The sequence below is a fragment of the Rhinoraja longicauda genome, chromosome 8 (genome assembly GCF_053455715.1).
Source record: "Rhinoraja longicauda isolate Sanriku21f chromosome 8, sRhiLon1.1, whole genome shotgun sequence".
Taxonomy (NCBI): Eukaryota; Metazoa; Chordata; class Chondrichthyes; order Rajiformes; family Arhynchobatidae; genus Rhinoraja; species Rhinoraja longicauda.
In genome coordinates, this window is record NC_135960.1 from 5,009,675 (window position 1) to 5,033,566 (window position 23,892).

General features: G+C 49.2%; 1 protein-coding gene and 1 long non-coding RNA gene across 2 annotated transcripts in view; both read left to right on the plus strand.

Moving 5' to 3' along the window:
- Positions 1-23,892, plus strand: part of adcy5 (adenylate cyclase 5) — a 283,781-nt gene that overhangs the window by 117,282 nt on the left and 142,607 nt on the right. The window lies entirely within an intron of this gene.
- Positions 1-23,892, plus strand: part of LOC144596186 (uncharacterized) — a 47,471-nt gene that overhangs the window by 19,088 nt on the left and 4,491 nt on the right. Inside the window, exon 2 of the long non-coding RNA XR_013547575.1 lies at positions 21,327-21,439. This is a non-coding gene — a long non-coding RNA (uncharacterized LOC144596186). The remainder of the gene's footprint in view (positions 1-21,326; positions 21,440-23,892) is intronic.

A 23,892-nucleotide genomic window follows, 5' to 3' on the forward strand; every position in this document is an offset into this window, starting at 1 on the left:
TGCTCCTGTCTCCCACATGCGCTGTTCCTCCAGATCCCATTTAAACACTATTTACCTCAACTATTTCCTGTGGGAATGATTTCCACAGTTTACGCAAACAATTTCCTTTCATTTCTCTGTTCCCCCCCCCCATGTATAAACACAGAGAGAGAAAGTTGAAGTGAAGTGTTTGTTGTGTATACACAAGTTTGATCTAGTTTAGTTTAGTTTAGAGTTTCAGCGCGGAAACAGGCCCTTCCGTTCCGACCAGCGATCCCCGCACACTAACACTATCCGACACACACCAGGAACAATTGACATTTATACCAAAGATAATAGACAATAGACAATAGGTGCAGGAGTAGGCCATACGGCCCTTCGAGCCAGCACCACCATTCAATGTGATCATGGCTGATCATTCTCAATCAGTTCCTGCCTTCTCCCCATACCCCCTGACTCCGCTATCCTTAAGAGCTCTATTCAGTTCTCTCTTGAATGCATTCAGAGACTTGGCCTCCACTGCCTTCTGAGGCAGTGAATTCCACAGATAGAGCAGAGACAAGATAGACCACTCGACCCTAAAAACCGTAGTATGTCACGGCGCCATTTTAGTAGGCAGAAACTTGCAGAAACATTTAAAAAGAAAAACAACAAAAATCTGTGAATTGATAGAGGAGATATATTCTGCATTTTTATGGTATCATCACACGTACTGTTCCCCCAAAACACTGATTACACTGCGAGAGGCATAACGAATGGCGGGTTTTGCTTACTAAAATGGCGGACGTTACCCTCCTTTGCGTACTACACTTCAGTTTAGGCAGCACGGTGGCGCAGCGGTAGAGTCGCTGCCTCACAGCGCCAGAGGCACAGGTTCGATCCTGACTACGGGTGCTGTCCGTACGGAGTTTGTACGTTCTCCCCATTACCTGCGATTTCAGTGGAGTGGTCCATCTTGTTCCTCTAGTATCTTTGATTTTATACCAAGCCAGTTAACCTAAAAAATCCTGTACGCATTTGGAGTGTGGGAGGAAACCGGAGATCTTGGAGAAAACACTCGCAGGTAACGGGGAGAACGTACAAACTCCGGACGGACAGCCCCCTTAGCCAGGATCGAACCCGTGCCTCTGGCGCTGTGAGGCAGCGACTTTACTGCTGTGTCACCTCTCCACATCCAGGTTGAATAATCAGAGAACCTACTCTGTTGATCTTGGCAGCGCGGTTAGTTTGTTGAATTATTTCCAGGTTGATTTGGCACGGAACTAATTTCCTCTTCCCGTCCGACTTTGCAAATAGAGGAGGGAACGGGCTCTCAGTACCTCTGGGGAACAATGCACGTTTCCTGGCTCTGAGATGTGGCAAGACCTGGATATGACATCTGTGTATTGAGCCTAGTTGGACATTGTACCCAAGGTGCTTAATTAGTAGAAGGGCTCTCATTAACAGACAGGATCGTATTTCAAACAAATTAGTGTCAATGGTTTATGGTGAGCTTGTGTGATCTTTTGTTTGGTCGACGCTAACTTCACAACTATTTATACTTCGATGAAGTTTTTCCATAAACCAGAGCTAAAAATAACCCATGTTGTGAATGTTTATACTGGGAGTATGTGCATCATTGTTTAATATCACGGCCAAAACTGGCAACGAGGCCACATTTAGACTTTAGACTTTACTTTCGAGATGCAGCGCGGAATCAGTCAGTCAGTTGCAGTTTAGTTTATTAGCCTGGGCACCGAGGTACAGTGAAAAGGTTTTGTTGCGTGCTAACCAGTCAGCGGAAAGACAACACATGATTACAATCGAGCCATTTATAGTGTACAGTTACGGGATAAGGGAATAATGTTCAGTGCGAGGTAAAGCATGTAAAATCGGAACAAACATACAGGCCCTTCGGCCCACCGCGTCTATACCAACCAGCGATCACCCCTGCACACTGATTCACAAAATGCTGGAGTAACTCAGCAGGTCAGGCAGCATCTGAGGAGAGAAGGAATGGGCGACGTTTCGGGTCGACACCCGAAACGTCGCCCATTCCTTCTCTCCTGAGATGCTGCCTGACCTGCTGAGTTACTCCAGCATTTTGTGAATAAATACCTTCGATTTGTACCAGCATCTGCAGTTATTTTCTTACATTACCCCTGCACACTGACATCATCGTACACACCAGGGTCAATTTACAATTTCTTTTACCGAAGCCAATTAACCTACAAACCTGTACGTCTTTGGAGTTTGGGAGGAAACCAGAGCACCCGGAGAAAACCCACGCGGTCACGGGGAGGACGTGCAACCTCCGTCCAGGCAGCGCCCGTAGTCAGGATCGAACCGGGGTCTCTGGCGCTGTAAAGCAGCAACTCGATCGCTGAGCCTCCCAAAATGCCTACACATTGCAATGATGGTGTTCAAGAGGCTTTCAGGTCGGCACGTGGATATGCAGGGAATGGAGGGATGTGGATCGCGCGTAGGCAGACGAGGACAGTTTAACTTGGCTTTATGTTCGGCGTGGACATTGTGGGCCGAAGGGCCCGTTCCTGTGCAGTACTGTCCGACGTTCTATGTGTAACCTCCTTCAGTCCCACACCTCTCCCTAGCCTCCACATTCTGACCACATGGTAACTCCCAGAGTTACTCCCTCTGCCATTGTTTAGTTTAGTTTATTAGAGTGATACAGCGTGGAAACAGGCCCTTCGACCCAACATGTCCCAGCTACACTAGTCCCACCTGCCCACCTATCCCTCCAAACCTGTCCTATCCATGTCCCTGTCCAACTGTTTCTTAAACGTTGGGATAGTCCCCGCCTCAACTACCTCCTCTGGCAGCTCGTTCTATACACCCACCACACTTTGTGTAGAAAAAGTTACCCCTCGGATTCCTATTAAATGCTTTCTCCTTCACCTTAAACCTATGTCCTCTGGTCCTCGATTCCCCTATTCTTGGGCAAGAGACTCTGTGCATCTATCCGATCTATTCCTCTCATGATTTTATACACCTCACCCCTCATCCTCTTGCGCTCCATGGAATAGAGTCCCATCCTTCTCAACCTCTCACTATAGCTCAGTCCCATACCTCTCCCTGCTCTCCACATTCTGACCACGTGATAACTGCATGATAACTGTGGAATTCTTTGCTGTGGAGGCCAAGTCAATGGATATTTGTAAGGCAGAGATAGATAGATTATTGATTAACACGGGCATCAGTGGTTAAGTGGAGAAGGCAGGAGAATGGGGTTAGGAGATGAGAGATAGATCAGCCATGATTGAATGGCGGAGTAGATTTGATGGGCCGAATGGCCTAATTCTACCCCTGTCAGTTATGACCTTAAAACTCCCAGAGTTGCCCCCTCCACCATTGTTCAGTTTAGTTTATTGTCACGTTTGGTTTAGTTTATTGATGCAGCGCGGAAACAGGCCCTTCGGCCCACCAAACAGCGATTCCCACACATTAACACTATCCTACACACACTAGGGTCAATTTACCAAGCTGTAAGTGCTGTAAGGCAGCAACTCAATCGCTCTGCCATGGTGACTGAACACGTGTCCCGAGGTACAGTGAACAAAGCATTTGGCATCCATCCATTCCGCTGCTGAGCCCCTAAGCAATGGGATTCCTTCCCTCAGACTCCCTTTCTTCTTTTCACAATGCTTTATTTATTCCTTCATCGCCTGTGTTCGTCACCAGTAACGTTGGTCTTTATCGTCCATTCCACGTCGCCTGGAGATGGTTTAGAGTCAACAGATAGACACAAAACACTGGAGTAACTCAGCGGGACAGGCAGCATCTCTGGAGAGAAGGAATGGGTGACGATTCAGGTCGGGACCCTTCTTCAGACTTCTCGACCCGAAACGTCACCCGTTCCTTCTCTCCAGAGACGCTGCCCGTCCCGCTGAGTTACTCCAGCACTTTGTGTCCATCTTCGGTCTAAACCAGCATCTGCAGTTCCTTCCTACACATTTTACACTGCTCCATCGCGAAATCTCCGCAAGGTTTGTCTACTTTGACGTTCTCCTCCTCTGTCCGACGAGAGTTCAGCAATCAGTCTGAAGAAGGGTCTCGACACGAAATGTCACTCATTCCTTCTCTCCAGAGACGCTGCCTGTCCCGCCGAGCTACTCCAGCATTTTGTGTCCATCTTAGAGCCAACAGCATTGGCGCACTGGTGTGTAGATAGACGTTTCCTTCCCCAAGGCCCGATGCTGAAGCAGATGTTTCCATGACAACGGGTGCTTTCATCTTCACGGAGGCTGCCATTTTTATTTAATAAAAAAACACTTACATATTTATTTAATTTGCTGATCCTAAATTGCCATGAATGGGCGGCACAGTGGCGCAGCGGTAGAGTTGCCGCCTTACAGCGCCAGAGACCCAGGTTCGATCCTGACTACGGGCATTATCTGTCCGGAGTTTGTACGTTCTCCCTGTGACCTGCGTGGGTTTTCTCCGGGTGCTCTGGAGATGCACAGAGTCTCTTGCTCAGAATAGGGAAATCGAGGACCAGAGGACATAGGTTGAAGGTGAGGGGGAAAAGATTTAATAGGAATCTGAGGGGTGACTTTTTCACACAAAGGATGGTGAGGTAGTTCAGGCAAGGACTATTCGAACATTTAAGAAACAGTTTGACAAGTCCATGGATAGGACAGGTTTGGAGGGATATGGACCAAACACGGGCAAATGGGACTAGTGTAGCTGGGACCTGTTGGCTGGTGTGGGCAAGTCGGGCCTGTTTCCATGTGGTATCACTCTATGACTCTGGATTGCTCTCACTCTCCAAAGACGAACAGGTTTGTAGGTTCATTGGCTTTGGTAAAATTGTAAATTGTCCCTAGTAAGTCCCCAGTGTAGGATAGTGCTAGTGTACGGGGTGATCGCCGAAGCTGTATCTTTAGTTTAGTTTAGTTTAGTTTAGTTTAGTTTAGAAACATAGAAACATAGAAAATAGGTGCAGGAGTAGGCCATTCGGCCCTTCGAGCCTGCACTGCCATTCAATATGATCATGGCTGATCATCCAACTCAGTATCCTGTACCTGCCTTCTCTCCATACCCCCTGATCCCTTTAGCCACAAGGGCCACATCTAACTCCCTCTTAAATATAGCCAATGAACTGGCCTCAACTACCTTCTGTGGCAGAGAATTCCACAGATTCACCACTCTCTGTGTGAAAAAAAACGTTCTCATCTCGGTCCTAAAAGACTTCCCCCTTATCCTTAAACTGTGACCCCTTGTTCTGGACTTCCCCAACATCGGGAACAATCTTCCTGCATCTAGCCTGTCCAACCCCTTAAGAATTTTGTAAGTTTCTATAAGATCCCCCCCTCAATCTTCTAAATTCCAGCGAGGACAAGCTGAGTCTATCCAGTCTTTCTTCATATGAAAGTCCTGCCATCCCAGGAATCAATCTGGTGAACCTTCTCTGTACTCCCTCTATGGCAAGAATGTCTTTCCTCAGATTAGGAGACCAAAACTGTACGCAATACTCCAGGTGTGGTCTCACCAATGCCCTGTACAACTGCAGCAGAACCTCCCTGCTCCTATACACAAATCCCCTCGCCAACATACCATTCGCTTTCTTCACTGCCTGCTGCACTTAGAGATACAGCGCAGATACAGGCCCTTTTGGCCCACCGGGTCCGCGCCGACCAGCGATCCCCGCACATTAACACCATCCTATACCCACTAGGGACAATTTTTAAAAACATTTATCAAGCCAATTTACCTACATACATGCACGTCTTTGGAGTGTGGGAGGAAACCGAAGATCTCGGAGAAAACCCACGCAAACCCGTACAGACAGCACCCTTAGTCGGGATCGTACCCGGGTCTCCGGCGCTGCATTCGCCTGTAAGGCAGCAACTCTACCGCTGCGCCACCGTGTCGCCCTAAAGTCTCTAAAGTCTAAAAGTAATTTGACCATCAGGCGTTTAAAATCAGAGATCTGTTTTCTCATCCTCAAGTGTTTCTACATCCCAGATGGAGTCGACATGAAACAGTCCGCCGTCACCATTGCCCCACGTGCGGCCTACCTTCCATTCCCTGTGTGAGCTCTGGGTCACTTTCCATTACCGAGCCACCGGCCGCTAAGTCCCCTGGGCCACCTCTGACGCACTCGCTCACCAAACACTCATGCACCAAGTTCACTACCTCTTGGGCTCCAAACCTCCCGGGTCTTTCCCAACTTTTCTCCAAGGGTTATCTCCGCGATCTTCGGTTTCCTCCCACACTCCAAAGACGTACAGGTTTGTAGGTTAATTGGCTTGATATACATGTACATTTCCCCTTGTGTGTGTAGGATACTGTTAATGTATCAGTAGGTATGATCATTCAAGAGAGAGCTAGATAGAGCTCTTAAGGATAGCGGAGTCAGGGGGTATGGGGAGAATGCAGGAATGCATTCAGAGAATTGGCCTCCACTGCCTTCTGAGGCAGAGAATTCCACAGATTTACAACTCTCTGACTGAAAAAGTTTGTCCTCATCTCCGAATGGTCTAATTCTGCCCCGATCACTTATGACCTTATGCTGCCTGACCCACTGAGTTACTCCAGCACTTTGGTGTAAACCAGCCTCTGCGGATCCTTTTTATTGCTTTAAGACCTATTCCCCTGCCTTCCACAATGCCTTTCTCTCATCAGTGTTGAGTTCTCTTGTAAAGGGTCCTCAGTGCCGAGATCACATGAGTGTCCCAGGGCTGGAAGTGCCCTGGTTGGATTTTGCCTTCCGAGCCTGTCTTTGATCTGAGAAAAGTCAAACACACGATTTACAGAATAAATAGCAGCTGAATTGGGTCATTTGGTCTTGTGTGCAGTGGGCAGGATAGTGCCAGTGATGGACGGGGTGATCGCTCCTGATTCCCCTACTTTGGGTAAATGACTATTCCCCTCATGATTTTATACACCTCTATAAAGATCACCACTCTGTCTCTTTCGCACCAAGGAGTGAAGTCTTAGCCTGTCCAATGTCTACCGACTCACCTTTTTTTTTTAAGAGAGGGGTTCTTATCGAAACATATAAGATTATTAAGGGGTTGGACACGTTAGAGGTAGGAAACATGTTCTTAATGTTGGGGGAGTCCAGAACCAGAGGCCACAGTTTAAGAATAAGGGGTAGGCCATTTAGAACGGAGATGAGGAAAAACTTTTTCAGTCAGAGAGTTGTAAATCTGTGGAATTCTCTGCCTCAGAGGGCAGTGGAGGCCAATTCTCATTCAAGAGAGAGCTAGATAGAGCTCTTAAGGATAGCGGAGTCAGGGGTTATGGGGAGAAGGCAGGAACGGGGTACTGATTGAGAATGATCAGCCATGATCACATTGAATGGTGGTGCTGGCTGGACGGGCCGAATGGCCTCCTCCTGCACCTATTGTCTATTGTCTATTGTCTAAAATATTTATTCAAATATTAAAATAATATATGCAGAACAATAAAACCAAAACAGAGTCCACCACCACAATACAAGACAAACAATGAACTGTAATACAACTAGCTTACACTCCTTGTCAAGGATTCATTGCAACTCCCCGCGGTGCCCAGCGGTCACGGAAATCCCTCAGGATGCCCGTGGACAGCGCGCGGTCCCTCTCTAACCCCACCCGGGCGCGGGCATAACCCCGGAAAAGGGGCAGGCAGCCGGCTCGGGCAGAGCCCTCTTCCGCCTGGCGCCGTGACTCGCGGATGGCCAACTTGGCCAGGACCAGGAGCAACCCAACCAGGACACCTTCGGCCCCCCCCACCCTCTCCCTTACGCACAGGGTGTCCAAAGATGAGGATGGTGGGTGAGAAATGCAGCCGGAAGGCAAGGAGCACCCTCTTTAAATATTGGAACAGGGGCTGCAACCTCACACACTCCCTGTACACGTGGTACACAGACTCACACACTCCATGTACACATGGTACATAGACTCACACACTCCGTGTACACGTGGTACACAGACTCACACGTTCCTTGTAAACGTGGTACACAGACTCACACGTTCCTTGTACACGTGGTACACAGAGTCTGTGAACCGCGCGAGGCACAGGTTTCAGGGTGCTCCTCTGTGCGATACCCTCCACCCTAGGTCCCCGATGGAGAGGGGCAGAATCCCTGCGCAGACCCCCACCGGGGGGCCCCCTCGCGACCGGAAGGCTGCACCGACCGCCACTGAGTGTCCGGGCGGACCAGGACGAGGAAGTGCAGGGTGTGGAGGAGGAGCCCGTACAGGACACGCCTCCCTGCGTCTCGGAGGGAGATGAAGGGTGTCGAGGAGAGGCGGCTCATGTTGTGCGGGACCGGCTCCCGGGAAGGATTACGGCGCCTGGGCCCGACGAGCACGTCCGGCTGAGCGGGGGTTTGCTCAGCCGCGAGTGCCCCACAAGCTCGAGCCACCCCCCCCCGACACCCGGTGGGGCGGGACAAGGGCCGGCCGTCGCCATCCGCCGGAGGAGGGGGGTGGGCCTCGGTCAACGGCAACCAGGTCCCAGACTCTCAGCAAGTCCCGGTAGAAGCCGGGCATCCCCAGCAGGACGGCCACCATCGGGATCCCGCGTACTTCCTTGAAGGCACCGGCCCCGTTGGCAAATGTGCATCGCCAGCACGTGCCACCTGGGAGGGCGCTCCGAGTACAGGTATCCCAAGGCAGAGAGCTGCCAACTGGGTGCGAATGCACGCCAGCGACTGCCCGCCCTCCTCAATCGGGAGACTCAGGACCGCTGCCAGAGACCCAGTGCATTCCGTGGCCCCAGAGGAAGTCAATAGACAATAGGTGCAGGAGGAGGCCATTCGGCCCGTCCAGCCAGCACCACCAGGCAGCATCTCTGGAGAAAAGCAATAGGTGATGTTTCGGGTCGAGACACTTCTTCGGACTAATGGACTAGGTGGGCCGAAGGGCCAGTTTCCACGCTCTATCTCTAAAGTAAACCTGGCAGGTCTGGCAGCACCTTTACTTTAGACTTTAGAGACTCCAGAGCGGAAAATACTGGAGTACTGTAACTTAGCGGATCAGGCAGCATCTCCGGAGAAAAGGAATAGGTGACGTTTCGGAACGGGACCCTTCTCCAGACTGATTGGAGTAGGGAGAGTGGGGAAAAGCTATATGTAAAGAAAGGTCAGGACAAATCGGGGAAGGCAACAGATGACCTCAGGCAAGAAGGTTCCCCGATAGGCTACTTGTTGCACAGGCCATATAACAGGGCACATGAATGGGTGGAAAAGTTAACGAGCAGGGCCACGGGCCATGTATTTGTCATTGGGCGGCCAAGTGGCGCAGCAATAGAGCTGCTACCTCACAGCGCCGGACACCCAAGTTCGATCCCGACCACGGGTGCTGTCTGTACGGAGTTTGTACGTTCTCACCGTGACCTGCGTGGGTTTTGTCCGAGTTTAGTTTAGCTTACTTTAGAGATACAGCACGGAAACAAGGCCCTTAGGCAATAGACAATAGACAATAGGTGCAGGAGGAGGCCATTCGGCCCTTCGAGCCAGCACCACCATTCAATGTGATCATGGCTGATCATTCTCAATCAGTACCCCGTTCCTGCCTTCTCCCCATACCCCCTGACTCCGTTAACCTTAAGAGCTCTATCTAGCTCTCTCTTGAATGCATTCAGAGAATTGGCCTCCACTGCCTTCTGAGGCAGTGACTTCCACAGATTTACAACTCTCTGACTGAATTTTTTTTTCCTTATCTCTGTTCTAAATGGCCTACCCCTTATTCTTAAACTGTGGCCCCTGGTTCTGGACTCCCCCAACATTGGGAACATATTAGGCCCACCGAGTCCGCACCAACCAGCGATCCCCTCACACACTAACACTATCCTACACACACTAGGGACAATTTACAATTTTACCAAGCCAATTAGCCTACAAACCTGTGTACGGTGGAACTGCAATACTGGTTTAAACCAAAGAGAGACACAAAAAGCTGGAATAACTCACCGGGCAGGTAGCATCTCCGAAGATGCTGTCCGACATGCTGAGTTAATCCAGCTTTTTGTGTCTATCTTCAGCCTACAAAACCTGTACATCGTTGGAGTGTGGGAGGAACCAGAGTACCCAGAGAAAGCCCACACAGGTCACAAGGAGAACGTACAAACTCCATACAGACAGCACCCATAGTCGGGATCGAATCTGGGTCTCTGGCACTGTGAGGCAGCAACTCTAGTTTAGTTTAGTTTAGAGATACATAGCGGAAATAGGCCCTTCAATCCACTGAGTCCGCGCCGACCAGCGATCCCCGCACATTAACACTATCCTACACACACAAGGGAAAATTTACATGTATACCAAGCCAATTAACCTACAAACCTGTTTATTCACAAAATGCTGGAGTAACTCAGCAGGTCAGGCAGCATCTCGGGAGAGAAGGAATGGGTGACGTTTCGGGTCGAGACCCTTCTTCAGACTGATGTCGGGGGTGGGACAAAGGAAGGATATAGGTGGAGACAGGAAGATAGAGGGAGATCTGGGAAGGAGGAGGGGAAGGGAGGGACAGAGGAGCTATCTGAAGTTGCTACTTAACGTACAAACCTGTACGTCTTTGGAGTGTGGGAGGAAACCGAAGATCGCGGAGAACATCCTTGGGGAAAAGTTGGGAAAGACCCGGGAGGTTTGGAGCACAAGAGGTAGTGAACTTGGTGCAAGAGTGTTTGGTGAGTGAGTGCGTCAGAGGTGGCCCAGGGGACTGGGCGGCCGGCGGCTCGGTAATGGAAAGTGACCCGGAGCTCACACAGGGTATGGAAGGTAGGCCGCAAGTGGGGCAATGGTGACGGCGGACTGTTTCATGTCGACTCCATCTGGGATGTAGAAACACTTGAGGATGAGAAAACAGATCTCTGATTTTAAAAGCCTGGCGCAGGCGAATGCAGCGCTGGAGACCCGAGTACGATCCCGACTACGGGTGCTGTCTGCACGGAGTTTGTACGTTCTGCGTGGGTTTTCTCCAAGATCTTAATTTTCCTCCCAAAGACGCACATGTATGTAGGTAAATTGGCTTGGTAAATGTTAAAAAAAAATTGTCCCCCTAGTGGGTATAGGATGGTGTTAATGTGCGGGGATCGCTGGTCGGCGCGGACCCGGTGGGCCAAAAGGGCCTGTATCCGAGCTGTATCTCTAAACTAAACTAAACTAAACTAAAGATACAGCTTGGGAAACAGGCCCTCGGCCCACCAGGTCCGTGCCAACCAGCGATCACCCCGTACACTAGCACTATCACCCCGAACACTAGCACTATCCTACACTGGGGACTTACTAGGGACAATTTACAATTTTACCAAAGCCAATTAACCTACAAACCTGTTCGTCTTTGGAGAGTGGGAGTAATCCAGAGTCCTAGAGTGATACCACATGGAAACAGGCCCGACTTGCCCACACCAGCCAACATGTCCCAGCTACACTAGTCCCATTTGCCCGTGTTTGGTCCATATCCCTCCAAACCTGTCCTATCCATGGACTTGCCAGACTGTTTCTTAAATGTTCGAATAGTCCCTGCCTGAACTACCTCACCACCCTTTGTGTGAAAAAGTTACCCCTCAGATTCCTATTAAATCTTTTCCCCCTCACCTTCAACCTATGTCCTCTTGTCCTCGATTTCCCTATTCTGGGCAAGAGACTCTGTGCATCTCCAGAGCACCCGGAGAAAACCCACGCAGGTCATGGGGAGAACGTACAAACTCCGTACAGATACCAGATACCGCCCGTGGGGAAGGAAACGCCCATCTACACACCAGTGCGGCAACTCTAAGATGGACACAAAATGCTGGAGTAGCTCGGCGGGACATGCAGCGTCTCTGGAGAGAAGGAATGGGTGACGTTTCGTGTCGAGACCCTTCTTCAGACTGATTGCTGAACTCTCGTCGGAGAGAGGAGGAGAACTTCAAAGTAGACAAACTTTGCGGAGATTTCGCGATGGAGCAGTGTAAAATGTGTAGGAAGGAACTGCAGATGCTGGTTTAAACCGAAGATGGACACAAAGTGCTGGAGTAACTCAGCGGGACGGGCAGCGTCCCTGGAGAGAAGGAATGGGTGACGTTTCGGGTCGAGAAGTCTGAAGAAGGTCTCGACCCGAATCGTCACCCATTCCTTCTCTCCAGAGATGCTGCCTGACCTGCTGAGTTACTCCGGCGTTTTGTGTCTATCTGTAGACTCTAAACCATCTCCAGGCGATGTGGAATGGACGATAAAGACCAACGTTACTGGTGACGAACACAGGCGATGAAGGAATAAATAAAGCATTGTGAAAAGAAGAAAGGGAGTCTGAGGGAGGGAATCCCATTGCTTAGGGGCTCAGCAGCGGAATGGATGGATGCCAAATGCTTTGTTCACTGTACCTCGGGACACGTGTTCAGTCACCATGGCAGAGCGATTGAGTTGCTGCCTTACAGCGCTTACAGCACCGGAGACCCGGGTTCAATCCCAACTAAGGGTGCTGCCTGTACGGAGTTTGTACGTTCTCCCTGTTTTCTCCAAGATCTTCGGTTTCCTACCACACTCCAAAGACGTGCAGGTATGTAGGTTAATTGGCTTGGCGCATGTGTAAATTGACCCTAGTGTGTGTAGGATAGTGTTAATGTGTGGGAATCTCTGTTTGGTGGGCCGAAGGGCCTGTTTCCGCGCTGTATCTCTAAACTAAACCAAACGTGACAATAAACTAAACTGAACAATGGTGGAGGGAGCAACTCTGGGAGTTTTAAGGTCATAAGTGACAGGAGTAGAATTAGGCCATTCGGCCCATCAAATCTACTCCGCCATTCAATCATGACTGATCTATCTCTCATCTCCTAACCCCATTCTCCTGCCTTCTCCACTTAACCACTGATGCCCGTGCTAATCAATAATCTATCTATCTCTGCCTTACAAATATCCACTGACTTGGCCTCCACAGCAAAGAATTCCACAGTTATCATGCAGTTATCATGTGGTCAGAATGTGGAGAGCAGGGAGAGGTATGGGACTGAGCTATAGTGAGAGGTTGAGCAGGCTGGGACTCTATTCCATGGAGCGCAAGAGGTTGAGGGGTGAGGTGTATAAAATCATGAGAGGAATAGATCGGGTAGATGCACAGAGTCTCTTGCCCATGAATAGGGGAATCGACGACCAGAGGACATAGATTTAAGGTGAAGGAGAAAACAATTTAATAGGAATCCGAGGGGTAACTTTTTCTACACAAAGTGTATGGAACAAGCTGCCAGAGGAGGTAGTTGAGGCGGGGACTATCCCAACGTTTAAGAAACAGTTAGACAGGTACATGGATAGGACAGGTTTGGAGGGATAGGTGGGCAGGTGGGACTAGTGTAGCTGGGACATGTTGACCGGTGTGGGCAATTTGGGCCACTCTAATAAACTAAACTAAACAATGGCAGAGGGAGTAACTCTGGGAGTTACCATGTGGTCAGAATGTGGAGGCTAGGGAGAGGTGTGGGACTGAAGGAGGTTACACATAGAACGTCGAACAGTACTGCACAGGAACGGGCCCTTCGGCCCACAATGTCCACGCCGAACATGAAACCAAGTTAAACTGTCCTCGTCTGCCTACGCGCGATCCACATCCCTCCATTCCCTGCATATCCATGTGCCGATCTGAAAGCCTCTTGAACACTATCATTGCAATGTGTAGGCATTTTGGGAGGCTCAGCGGTCGAGTTGCTGCTTTACAGCGTCAGAGACCCAGGTTCGATCCTGACTACGGGCGCTGCCTGGACGGATGTTGCACGTCCTCCCCGTGACCGCGTGGGTTTTCTCCGGGTGCTCTGGTTTCCTCAACACTCCAATGACATCTGGGGTGTCAGGGGTTATGGGGAGAAAGCAGGAGTATATGGTTGAGATGGAAAGATAGATCAGGCACGATTGAATGGTGGAGTAGACTTGATGGGCCGAATGGCCTAATTCCGCTCCTGGAACATGAACTTAAGAGGTTTCCCTGTGACCTCGTGGGTTTTCTCCGGGTGCTCTGGTTTCTTCCCAAACTCCAAAGAAGTACGGGTTTGTAGGTTAATTGGCTTCGGTAAAATAAATTGTAAATTGACCCTGGTGTGTACGATGATGTCAGTATGCAGGGGTAATGTAAGAAAATAACTGCAGATGCTGGTACAAATCGAAGGTATTTATTCACAAAATGCTGGAGTAACTCAGCAGGTCAGGCAGCATCTCAGGAGAGAAGGAATGGGTGACGTTTCGGGTCGAGACCCTTCCTCAGACTGATGTCAGGGGGCGGGACAAAGGAAGGATAAAGGTGGAGACAGGAAGATAGTGGGAGATCTGGGAAGGAGGAGGGGAAGAGAGGGACAGAGGAACTATCTAAAGTCGGAGAAGTTTTTCTGGGAAGGGGGAGGGGAAGAGAGGGACAGAGGAACTATCTAAAGTTGGAGTAGGTTAATTAGCTCTGGTAAAAATTGTAAATTGTCCCTAGTGTGGGTGTCGGATAGTGCTAGTGTACAGGGAGATTGCTGGTCGGCGCGGGCCTGGTGGGCCGAAGGGCCTAATTCTGCCCCGATCACTTGTGACCTTACGCTGCCTGACCCGCTGAGTTACTCCAGCACTTTGTGTCTATCTTTGGTGTAAACCAGCCTCTGCGGATCCTTTTTATTGCTTTAAGACCTATTCCCCTGCCTTCCACAATGCCTTTCTCTCATCAGTGTTGAGTTCCCTTGTAAAGGGTCCTCAGTGCCGAGATCACATGAGTGTCCCAGGGCTGGAAGTGCCCTGGTTGGATTTTGCCTTCCGAGCCTGTCTTTGATCTGAGAAAAGTCAAACACGCGGTTTACAGAATAAATAGCAGCAGAACTGGGTCATTTGGTCTTGTGTGCAGTGGGCAGGATAGTGCCAGTGATGGACGGGGTGATCACTCCTGATTCCCCTACTCTGGGTAAATGACTATTCCCCGCATGATTTCATTCACTTCTATAACATCACCACTCAGTCTCTTTCGTTCCAAGGAATAAAGTGGCCTGTCCACCGATCCCTGTCTCACCTGTTGGGAGGATATTGGTGGCTAAACTTGGTGACTACATTTATGTGGATCACAGATGTAATGCTGAGGCTGTATAAGGCGCTGGTCAGGCCGCATTTGAAGTATTGTGAGCAATTTTGGGTCCCATATCAGAGTAAGAAGAGGGTCCAGAGGAGGTTTACAAGAATGATCCCAGGAATAGACAATAGACAATAGGTGCAGGAGTAGGCCATTCAGCCCTTCGAGCCAGCACCGCCATTCAATGCGATCATGGCTGATCACTCTCAATCAGTACCCCGTTCCTGCCTTCTCCCCATACCCCCTCACTCCGCTATCCTTAAGAGCTCTATCCAGCTCTCTCTTGAAAGCATCCAACGAACTGGCCTCCACTGCCTTCTGAGGCAGAGAATTCCACACCTTCACCACTCTCTGACTGAAAAAGTTCTTCCTCATCTCCGTTCTAAATGGCCTACCCCTTATTCTTAAACTGTGGCCCCTTGTTCTGGACTCCCCAGAATGAGTGGGTCAACATATAATCAGCATTTGATCACAGGCACTGGGCCTGTACTCGCTGGAGTATGGAAGGATGAGGGGGGGGGGGACCTCATTGAAACTTATCGAATAGTGAAAGGTCTGGGTAGAGTGGAGGTGGAGAGGATGTTTCCACTAGTGGGAGAGTCTGGGACTTAGAGGTCGTGGCCTCAGAATTACACGACGTTCCTTTAGGAAAGAGATGAGGAGGTGATGAATCTGTGGAATTCATTGCCACAGACGGCTGTGGAGGCCAAGTCAGTGGATATTTTTAAGGCAGAGATAGATAGATTTTTCATGGGGAAAAAGCGGGAGAATGGGGTTAGGAGGGAGAGATAGATCAGCCATGATTGAATGGCGGAGTAGACTTGATAGACAATAGACAATATGTGCAGGAGGAGGCCATTCGGCCCTTCGAGCCAGCACCACCATTCAATGTGATCATGGCTGATCATTCTCAAGCAGTACCCCGTTCCTGCCTTCTCCCCATACCCCCTGACTCCGCTATCCTTAAGAGCTTTATCCAGCTCTCCCTTGAATGCATTCAGAGAATTGGCCTCCACTGCCTTCTGAGGCAGAGAATTCCAAATATTTACAACTCTCTGACTGAAAATGTTTTTCCTCATCTCCGTTCTAAATGGCCTGCCCCTTATTCTTAAACTGTGGCCCCTGGTTCTGGACTCCCCCAACATTGGGAACATGTTTCCCGCCTCTAACGTGTCCAACCCCTTAATAATCGTATATGTTTCGATAAGATCCTGATGGGCCGAATGGCCTAATTGTGCTCCTATCAGAACGTGCAGGCAGGGGAGATTAGTTTAACTTTGCATCGCAGAGTCGTAGAATCACACAGGCGGAGGGCGAGTTTCCACACTGTATCTCCGAACCAAACTAAAACTAAACGAGAGACTTTGGGAAACTCAGGCATGTGCTGTGAAACTCCACGCATTCCCCCGATGATAAATACATCGGTTTAATGAATAATGCATCAGATTTATTATTTAATGGCTGCGGCCGTTAAATAATAAATACAAAAAAGTTGATTAAACAAGTAACAGATGTCATTCTTGCGGAGTACAAAGACTCTGCTGTAAGGTAAACAATGTTTCCATGAGGCTTTGAGCTAATGAAAAGCAGGTGGATACAACCATCAGGCTCTTGAACGCCGCACAACACGAACCTCAACCCTGTGCCTCTGGTTTGGTTTAGAGATACAGCGCGGAGACAGGCCCTTCGGCCCACCGAGTCTGCGCCGCCCAGCGATCCCCGCACACTAGCACGATCCTACACACACTAGGGACCATTTACAATTTCACCCAAGCCAATTAGCCTCCAAACCTGTGTAAGGAGGAACTGCAGATGCCGGCTTTAACCAAAGGTAGACACAAAATGTAACTCAGCGTTGAGTTACTCCAGCTTTTTTGTGTCTATCTATTGGGAACAACCCTGCACGTCTTTGGGGTGTGGGAGAAACCGGAGTGCATCCAAACAGGGTGATGGCTGGTTGGCACAGACTCGGTGGGCCAAAGGACCTGTATCCACGCTGCATCTCTAATAATAATAATAATAATAATAATAATAATATTCATTTATTGTCATTGCAACGAGTACAACGAAATTAAAAAACAGCCAATCCTGACGGTGCGTACAAACATATATGCAATAAATGCAAAAACAAATAAATACATAAATACAATTAAATTAAGTACAAGATTTTTTAACGGTGTTGCCTAGTGCACAGGTAGTGTTCAGTTCTCGTATGGCCCTGGGGTAAAAACTGTTCTTAAGTCTGTTTGTTCGGGATTTGATTGACCTGAAACGTCGACCAGAGGGCAGATGAACAAACAGACGGTGGCCGGGGTGGGATGGATCTTTTATTATTTTGCCTGCTCTACTGAGGCAGCGCAGGCTGAACAGGTGCTCCAGGGAGGGCAGTGAGCAGCCGATGATTTTCTGGGCCGTCGTGATGACCCTCTGAAGGGCCTTCCTGTCCTTTTCTGAGCAGCTGGCATACCATGTGGTTATACAGTATGCCAGCACACTCTCGATGGAGCAGCGATAGAAGGACAACATGAGCTTCTCCTGCAGGTTGGTTTTCCTGAGGATCCTCAGGAAGTGGAGTCTCTGCTGTGCCTTCTTTACTGTGGTGATGGTGTTGGTAGACCAGGTGAGATCCTCTGCGATGTGCGTACCCAGGAACCTGAAAGCTGGTACCCTTTCCACGCAGACCCCATTGATGTAGAGTGGGTCGTAATCTCCACTGGTTTTTCTAAAGTCAATTATAAGTTCCTTTGTTTTGGAGGAGTTCAGGACCAGATTGTTCACTGAACACCATGCTGCCAGCCTTTGGATTTCATCCCTATAGGCTGTCTCATCTCCTTCTGAGATAAGTCCAACCACAGTCGTGTCATCCGCGAACTTGATGATGGTGTTGGTGGGATGGGTGGGGGCGCAGTCGTGAGTGTAGAGGGAGTAAAGGATGGGGCTCAACACACAGCCCTGTGGTGAGCCGGTGCTCAGTGTAATGGTGGAGGAGAGGTGAGGGCCTATTTTGACTGTCTGGGGGCGGTTGGTCTAAAGTCTATAGTCGAAAGAATTGGTGGCGAGAAATCACAAAGCATTGGGGCTGAATGGCCTATTTCTGTAAATATTTTATGGATGACAGACACAACGTGCTGGAGTAACTCAGCGGGTCAGGCAGCATCTCTGGTGGACATGGATAGGTGACGTTTCACAGAGTGCTGGAGTAACTCAGCGGGTCAGGCAGCATCTCTGGAGAACATGGATAGGTGACGTTTCACAGAGTGCTGGAGTAACTCAGAGGGACAGGCAGCATCTCTGGTGGACATGGATAGGTGACGTTTCACAGAGTGCTGGAGTAACTCAGCGGGTCAGGCAGCATCTCTGGTGAACATGGATAGGTGACGTTTCACAGAGTGCTGGAGTAACTCAGCGGGTCAGGCAGCATCTCTGGTGTACATGGATAGGTGACGTTTCACAGAGTGCTGGAGTAACTCAGCGGGTCAGGCAGCATCTCTGGAGAACATGGATAGGTGACGTTTCACAGAGTGCTAGAGTAACTCAGCGGGTCAGGCAGCATCTCTGGAGAACATGGATAGGTGACGTTTCACAGAGTGCTGGAGTAACCTGTGGGTCATCTATGAACATATGAACTATGAAGGTTCACCACCGTCTGACTAAAGAAATTCCTTCTCCATCTTCTTCCCAAAGGAAAGTCCTTTAATTCTGAGGCTGTGCCCTCTGGTCCTAGACTCTCCCACTCTATCCTAGCCTTTCACTAATCGATTATTTTCAATGAGGTCCCCCCCCCACTCTTCCTTCTAAACTAGAAGGATGACATATTACATATTCCTTACATATTCTGTTGTACTGCTGCAAGTAAGGATTTAATTGTTCTATCAGGGACATATGACAATAAAACACACTTGACTCTTGAGTTGAAACTGCAGTGAGCACAGGCCCAGTGCCGTCTAACGCTCAACCCAAAGAACTGACTCCTTTCAGAAGAAGGGAACGGTTTTCAGCTTTAATTGGTGGCATTGGTTCAGTCTCATTAGCCAAGGGCATTAATCAGTTCTCCCTGTGGGGTTTGCAGTTTAATCACAAACTTTGTAACGAGGACTAAAAGTCTATTTCACTTAACGTAGTGGACCCAATGATTTCTCCAGGCAGGGGGCCTGTTTTGAAGGCCTGGATTAATGGTCTTTTCACTTTCCCCATTGGCCCACTGACCAAAACAGAGCTGGAGCCTCAGGTACATGCCAACCACCTCAGGCGTTCCCCACTCAATCACCTTGACACCGAGCCTGATGTAGGGCCTGAGACCAATGTTCAATCCGGGCCATAAATCCAAGTGTGGGTGACGCTTCCTGTTTGCAATCTCTCACCGCTATGTGGGTGGTGCAGCGGTAGAGATGCCACCTGACAGCGCCAGAGACCCGGGTTCCATCCTGACCACTACGGGCGCTTGTCTGTATGGAGTTTGTACGTTCTTCCCGTGACTTGCGTGAATTTGCTCCAAGATCTTCGGTTTCCTCCCACACTCCAAAGACGTGCAGGTTTGTAGGCCAATTGGCTTGGTATAAGTAAATTGTCCTAGTGTGTGCAGGAAAGTGTTACTGTGTGGGGATCGCTGGTCGGAGTGGAGTCGGTGGGCCGAAGGGCCTGTTTCCACACGGTATCTCTAAACTGAAATGAACTAAGCTACATATTTCCAACACTAGAAGTAAGCAAGTCCCATTCTGGTATTTATGAAAAAACGCACTTGCTTTTATGCATCACTCTTCATGACCTCCAAGGTCCATTACGACCAATTATTTACTGTGGCAGCATGGTGACTAAAGTACTGGGTCAGCCAGCACCCTGTGGAGAGAGGAGCAGTTAACGTCTCAAATCGATCACCAGCGGTATGAACATTGACTTCTCTAACTTCAAGTAACCCTTGCTTTCCCTCTCTCTCCATCCCTCCCCCATTCTAGTTCTCCGACCAGTCTGACTGTTCCCCTGATTAAATGTTATCTCTGTCTGCCTCGTTGTCAGGAAATAAAGGGATGTGGTTTATATGCAGGCAGGTAAGAGTTGGTCAGCATTATGTTCGGCACAGATATTGTGAGCCGAAGAGCCTGTTCCTGTGCTGTACTGTTCCATGTTCGATGATGAAAAAGGTATTCAGGAAAACTGGAGCAGAAAAGGGAATCCCTATCATCTGTATACTAAAACTCTCGTTTGTTTTCTTGTTTGAGACTGAACTTCAGCCAAAACGGTACACGATAGCGCGACAATTTTAGGCCCACCTTACTCACCATTGTCACTTCAGTGATAATGCAAGTAGTTTTATTGAAATCGGTCTTATATTTTTTGTTATTCACATTTTAAAGTTTAAAAGGAGGGGAGGGGGAGGGGAGGAGGGAGGGAGGGAGGAAGGGGGGTGTGGGGGAGAAGGGAGAGGGTAGGGGGGGTTGAGGAGAGAGGGGAGTGGAGGGGGGAGGACAGGGTGGTGCACCAATGCAGGAGAGGTTTGGGCCTAACGGGTCCACTTTGTCTCTCGTTTGGTTATCTTGTTTGTGACTGAACTTCAGCCAAAACGATACATGATAGCACGACAATTTTAGGCCCACCTTACTCACCATTGTCACTTCAGTGATAATGCAAGTAGTTTTATTGAAATCGGTCTTATATTTTTAAAGTTATTCACATTTTAAAGTTTAAAAGGAGGGGAGGGGGAGGGGAGGAGGGAAGGAGGGAGGGAGGGGGGAAGGGGTTAATGGGGGAGAAGGGAGAGGGGAGGGGGGGTTGAGGAGAGAGGGGAGTGGGGGAGGACAGGGTGCTGCACCAATGCAGGAGAGGTTTGGGCCCAACGGGTCCACTTGGTCTAGTGTTCATATAAAATAGCCTGCATGTTTATTCCAGTCGTTTACCTCAGTTTAGATTAGTTTAGAGATACAGAGCGGTAATAGGCCGTTCGGCCCATCGACTCCGTGCCGACCAGCCGTCCCTGTACACTGACACTATCTGTCCCACTAGGGACAATTTACAATTAGACCAAGCCAATTAACCTACAAACCTGTACGTCTCTGGAGTGTGGGAGGAAACCGGAGCACCCGGAGAAAACCCACCCGGTAATGGGGAGAGCGTACAAACTCCGTGCAGACAGCACCCGTAGTCGGGATCAAACCCCCATTCTTGGCAACTTAACACGTAACTTTTCTCCTGTCATTCACCGGTTCTCCTTGACCTGAGATGTTAGCTCAGCCTCTCTCTTCACGGATGCTGCCTGACCCGCTGAGTATTTCTGGCAGTTTAAGTTTTCATACCGGATTTCCAGAAACTGCAATGATCTGAGATGCTTAATCTCTTTCTCTGCTTTTTTCCCCTCTCTCTCTACAGATGCTGCTCGACCTAATGAGTGTTTCAAGCAATTTATGTTGACAATTCAGAATTGCGGCAGCATTTACATTTTGAATTGTGGTCACCGATATAATATTTGAACATGAAGGCAGGTATGTACAAAGCAGCAAACGGCGATGTTACAATGATCAGGTAATCAGTCTTCTGATGTTTTGTTTTTTTAGTTTAGTTTAGACAAACAGCGGGGAAACAGGCCCTTTGACCCACTGAGTCCGTGGTGACCAGCGATCCCCACACACTAACACTATCCTACACACACTAGGGACAATTTACAATTTTACCAAAGCCAATTAACCTACAAACCTGTACATCTTTGGAGTGTGGGAGGAAGCTGGAGCACCCGGAGAAAACCCACGTAGGTCACGGGGAGAACGTACAAACTCCGTACAGACAGCACCCGTGGTCAGAATCGAACCCGGGTCTGTCAGGTCTCCCCTCAACCACTGAAACCTCAAGAGAAACAAATCCAAGTTTGCCCAACCTCTTCTCCTAACTAATACCCTCTATTCCAGGCACCTCTCTGGTAAAACCCAGATGAAAACCCAGATAAACGGCTTGAAAGTCTAGTTTTCGTTTAGAGATACAGCACGGAAACAGGCCCTTCGGCCCACCGGGTCCGTGCCGACCAGCGATCCCCGCACATTAACGCTATCCTATACCCATTTTTACATTCATACCAAGCCAACTAACCTACATACCTGTACGTCATTGGAGTGTGGGAGGAAACCGAAGATCTCGGAGAAAACACACGCGGGTCACGGGGAGAACGTCCAAACTCCGTAGAGACATCACACGAAGTCAAGATGGAACCCGGGTCTCTGGCGCTGCATTCGCTGTAAGGCAACAACTCTACCGCTGCTCCATCGCGCCGCCCACACCACCAGACTCAGCAACAGCTTCTTCCCCTCTGTTATCAGGCTTAAGAACGGTCCTTCCATGAGCTAGGGCACTGTCCGATCCACCTCTACCCCATTGCGGACATTGGACTTTATCTCTGGAACTGGTGCGCTACAACGCTGAGAACTATATTTTGCACTCTGTATCTTCCCCTTGGTTCAATCTATTTAGAGTCATAGAATCATAGATTATTATAGTGTGGAAACAGGCCCTTCGGCCCAACTCGCCCACACCGGCCAACAATGTCCCAGCTAACCTCGTCCCATTTGCCTGCGCTTGGTCCATAACCTTCCAAACCTGTCCTATCCATTTCTCAGTATAAAAGGACGTACCTTCAGAATGGAGATGATGAGGAATTTCTTTAGGCAGAGGGTGGTGAATCTGTGGAATACATTGCCACAGATGGTCGAGGAGGCCAAATCATTGAGTATTTTTAAAGCAGAGATTGAGAGGTTCTTGATTAGTAAGGATGTCAAAGGTGAAGGGAGAATGGGGTTGAGAGGGAAAGATAGATCAGCCATGACAATAATAAATCTAAACCTAGTGCCCTTAGTGTCGGGGCGGCCACGGTGGCCCAACAGTAAAGTTGCTGCCTTACAGCACCAGAGACCCAGGTTCGATCCTGACTATGGGTGCTGTCTGTACGGAGTTTGTACGTTCTCCCCGTGACCTGCGTGGGTTTTCTCCGGGTGCTCCCACACTCCAAAGACGTACAGGATTGTAGGTTAGACAATAGACAATAGACAATAGGTGCAGGAGTAGGCCATTCGGCCCTTCGAGCCAGCACCACCATTCAATGTGATCATGGCTAATCATTCTCAATCAGTACCTCGTTCCTGCCTTCTCCCTATTCCCCCTGACTCCGCTATCCTTAAGAGCTCTATCTAGCTCTCTCTTGAATGCATTCAGAGAATTGGCCTCCACTGCCTTCTGAGGCAGAGAATTCCACAGATTTACAACTCCCTGACTGAAAAGGTTAATTGGCTTAGTTAAAAATAGCAAATTCTCCCTAGTGTGTGGGATAGTGCTAGTTTACAGGGTGATCGCTGGTCAGCACTGAGTCGGCGGGCCGAAGGGCCTGTTTCCGCTCTGTATCTCTAAAGTCTAAATCAAGTCAGACTTCGAGAACATAACAATTTTCTGCTTAGCAACCTCTCTTCCCAAGATTGTTTAAATTTTGTATTTAGTTTTAAAGAAGGGCCTGTTTCCGTGATGTATCTCTAAAGTCTGAAGTGTAAAGTAAAGATGGGTATCATGTTTAGCATCAAAGAGTTGGGCTGAAGGGCCTGTTTCCGTACGGTATCTCCGAAGTCTAAACCAAAGATGGGTGTTACGGTTAAGTGTAGAAACAAATTGGAAAGGCCAGGTTGGTGTCTGAAGTAAAGGGCGATTTATTGAAACTGGTGCGTGCCAGGGGACCGGTCACGGCACGGTGGCGCAGCGGTAGAGTTGCTGCCTTGCAGCGCCAGAGACCCGGGTTCGATCTCGACTACGGGTGATGCCTGTGCGAAGTTTGTACGTTCTCCCCTCCGTGACTTGCGTGGGTTTTCTCCGAGATCTTCGGTTTCCTCCCACACTCCAAAGACGTACAGGTTTATGTGTTAATTGGCTCGGTAGAAGTGAAAATTGTCCCTAGTGTGTGTAGGAT